The 4,050-nt window shown below is 38.0% G+C and overlaps 1 pseudogene; it reads right to left on the bottom strand.

Annotated features, from left to right (window-relative positions):
- The window catches only part of LOC106338634, a 6,198-nt pseudogene that overhangs the window by 905 nt on the left and 1,243 nt on the right, over positions 1-4,050 (bottom strand).

Consider the following 4,050-nt stretch of genomic DNA (forward strand, 5'->3'; position numbering starts at 1 on the left):
ATCGCTAAATACATCAAGGAAGACACAACTTTGTAAATAATTATGAACTAGGTGATGACCCGCGCCCTGCGCGGGGTGAATAGACTAAAAAAAATTATGTTTATCGCATTGTTAAATTTTGATAGCATAAACATACATCCGCGCGCCCGCGCGGGTCAAAAGCTAGTTTATTTTTAATAGTAATCCAACACTTGTGTACATGAATTAACATAGTTGGGAATATCAAATATATAATAAATTGAGATAAAAAAAAAGCAAGGATCACTCAATAGCTTACTATATCAACTAATACAAAGAAAACGAAGGTTAAAGTGTTGGGATAGTTGATTACAAGATTCATTAATTTTGTTTGATATTTCATTGTGCTTAATGTAATAATTAGCTTCTATAATTTCTAAAAAACATAAAAACATAATATTTTGAAGATGTCTTTTTTGTTCTTGTTTTTCTATTTTTCTCTTCATTTGTATTTGAAATTCCTTAAATTATTTTGTTATAGATAATAAAATATATAAGAAAATATTTGTGTTTCAAGTTATTCGTTATCTTTATAGTCTATTAAAACTATTAATTTTGCAAATGTTAAACTAGCCAACTTGCGTCTAAGAGCATGATTATTGGGGGATTTTTAGAGTGAGGTTCTTAGCAGAATATAAGAACCGGCTCTTAAAATATTTGTTTAACATTTCTAAATTATTGGATTCAGTTCAGTTAAATTTTAACTGAATTGAATCCGCTGCGGATTCTATTTTATTTTGGTTAGTGCGGACCAGCCCACCACAGATTACAGTTTGTATATATATGTCCAGATCTGGTCCGATACTGGGTTACTCGGACTTGACATCTCAGTATATTTGTTTTAAAAAACAATGAGGAAGAAGATTGTATTACATTTAAAATAAATAGATGTAGATACTAAAAATAAAAATAAAAATAATGTATGATACACTTGTATTCTTATTCAGTTTTTATATTGTCTTTTTTTTTATAACTGGAGATCTCGAACCACTCACTGACAAGACTACTAGTCCCATGAGAAAATCGATACTTATCATTTAAAACGTACATTGTCGCCAACCAATTTTAAAACAACGTGAGGAAAGGAAATTTGAACCACGATTTATCAATTTCTTGTATGAATTCTTTTAATCATCAAACTACCATAAGTTTTTTTTTTTGGATAAAATATTTTCATATAAGTTAGTTAAAACATATATGATTTACTAGTTTATAAATAGTTCTAGATGGCTGATCACTTCTCTGTATTTGAACGATTAATGTTTAAGATTTATACATATTCTTATCTATCATTTACTAGTTTTGTTTAGTTTTATTTTTATTGGTATACAATTCATATTTTAAATTTATATTTTAGTTTTAAATCAAATTGAATTAAGTAAAATCTAAAACATCTTTTCCAAATACGGAAGGTGTATTATTACCCAAACTCTTCGTTCTCGTCTCCCATTGTCTTAGAAACGTAAATCTTTAACTGTTTCCGTGCTGCTCCTGAGCTTCTCCTCAGCAGAGAATCTAAACGTCAACGTTTCCTTCCACGGAAGCTCCGAGTAGAATCTTCCGGCAAAGCTATCGGCGTAACCGGAGATCTCACCCCATTTCCTTTTGGCTTTCTGTTTCTCCGATGCCGGCAAGTCAAAAAACATTCCCATACACTTGTAGGCACGTGCTAATATCCCCTCCTGAACTCCATGGTTTGTGACGAGGAAGAAGCCGTGAAGCTTCGCAGCTTCGGACACGAGCCTAGCCGCTTGAGAAGTCGCGACATGATTGTCTTGTCCGGAGAGAAAACTGGAGATGTCGAGGATAGGGACTTGGAGCTCTTTGATGTCGGTGGAAGGTTTGTCTTCTTCGGACCATACGTATTCCGATGGTATGTTGCTTGGTTGGTTGTTTAAGACTCTTGCATCGAAGCCTGGATGGGGAAGATTTGTAATGGAGGACGTACTGCGGCTTATTTATATGATTATGGTAGAAACTTTCGGAATTATATTTTATGCACTTTGAAAGCTTTTCTCTCGACACTTTGTTGAGATGGCATTTATAGGAGTCGCCATGAAGAGTAATATTAGGTCAAATCTGGAATTTTGTTTATTTTTAAGTTTTATTTCGAGTTCTTAAAAGAAACCACCTTTAAAGTTTTGAGTCTTGACATAAAAACGACGTATATGTATTCTGTTAAATATAATTTGTTTTCTACTGATAAAATATGAGATATTACCATATAAACATACTTTAATCTTGGACACTTACACTTTTAGATACTTTCTGCTGGTACTGTATTTTAGACTTGCTTTTTTATTTTGTTTAGACAAAATTGCCATTTGTTGGAAAGAGATAGATAAGACCAAAAAGATACCAGTTTCGTTTGTTTCTTTTAAAACACAAGTCACGTTCTCAATTATTTATTAATAAATGTCTCCCTTCTGTTCTCTCCCCTTCAGTTACATTCCTTTCTTATTTAACTCACCTTAAACACTTCATTTGGGATTCATGTGGTCAGAAAACAGAGGATGCTAACCACATCCCACGACGTGTACCTCTCCATTATTCAACCAATATGATGTTGAGTGTTTTGCCAACCAAACTCATTATCAAATATCTGTGGATGTATGACAACTACCATAATACTCACGTCATGCTCACCAACCGGAACCCCTCTCCACTAAGGTAACAACCAAATAACATGTAACAACATAACATCCATACCACACCACACCACCTCTGACCCCAATTATCGTACTACCTGACCACGATGCCGCTACCGCTAACCAACAAACCCCAACACAGCTCACTGGTTCCACTCATCTAGTGACCACATAATTGATGTTGCTGACCACATGTTTCCTACCCTTGACCACACGATAAATGTTGACAGTACATATGAGATTGAATCGCTTCCTCTAAAACATGTATGCTGCAAAGATCCGTTCGGGTAGTTTGCAATTTGTCCGGGAAGCCTCGTCGGTAATTAGACAAGCAGAAAGGTGGAATGGATTTAGGGTTTACAATCGAAAAGGAGATAGAAAGATTGCATAAAGCTGAAACCTTTGATTCTTGAGCTGCGGCGGTGAGAAGGAAATTGACGAAATCTAGGGTTCCTAAGAAGACAGAGATGAAAAAGCGGATGCAATTGGGTTACGGTCAGGTAAAAATAAAAAGAAATCTAAATTAAAAAAAAAGTAACTAAGCTAGTTTTAACTAAGAAATCTAAACGGATCGCCGGCGAGCACGGCCGTGACACGGGCCAGCCCGCCCGGCGAGCACGGCCGCGTTGCCGGTTGAGTCGCCGGTGAGCATGGCCGCGTTGCCGGTCGACTCGCCGGCGAGCTCGGCCGTGACACGGGCCAGCTCGCCAGGCGAGCACGGTCGTGTTTCTGGTCGGCTCGCTCGATCGTGCCGCGGATCGGCTCGCCCGGCGACCGCGGCCAATTCTCCGTGGACCATTCTGAACCCGGTCCCATCCCATAACCATGCATCTTCGTCCGAAGTTTCCGTAACTCAGTCTTCGGGTCCGTGGATACGACACCAATGTTCAGTCAAAAAAACATCGTCGAAAGTATTCGGAAAGTTGGGAAGGTTATGTCTCTCGAACAGTTTTCTATTCTTCGTAGTATAGCAGGTTACGGTTAACTTAACACCAACTGCCTCGGTTATACGAAGAAACAGGGTTCCGTTGGAAGAACCATGCCTATACCAGAGGCTACTTTGCGAGTAAAATCATAAAAACGCTAAAGTCTCGATACGGCCCAAAGAGGGTCCGAATTGCGGACAACGGCCCATCTTTGGTCCCAAAAGACTTGAACCCAAAAACTGGTATGACGGTTTATCGCATCCACGGGAAGAGATAAATGTCAAATTTCCGAAAATAATCACAAAAAAGAAAGAAATATGGAAAAGCCCGCTTCACGACAAATCCAGCCCGAGAAGAGGTAAACCGACCTAAGGAAGAGTATATAAGGAGGACCTAGGACTAAGAGCAGAAGGGGAGCATTCTAAGAGCAAACTTAATACTTAGAGCAATTTAGGCAT

Source organism: Brassica oleracea, chromosome C4 (assembly GCF_000695525.1).
Source record: "Brassica oleracea var. oleracea cultivar TO1000 chromosome C4, BOL, whole genome shotgun sequence".
Lineage (NCBI taxonomy): Eukaryota > Viridiplantae > Streptophyta > Magnoliopsida > Brassicales > Brassicaceae > Brassica > Brassica oleracea.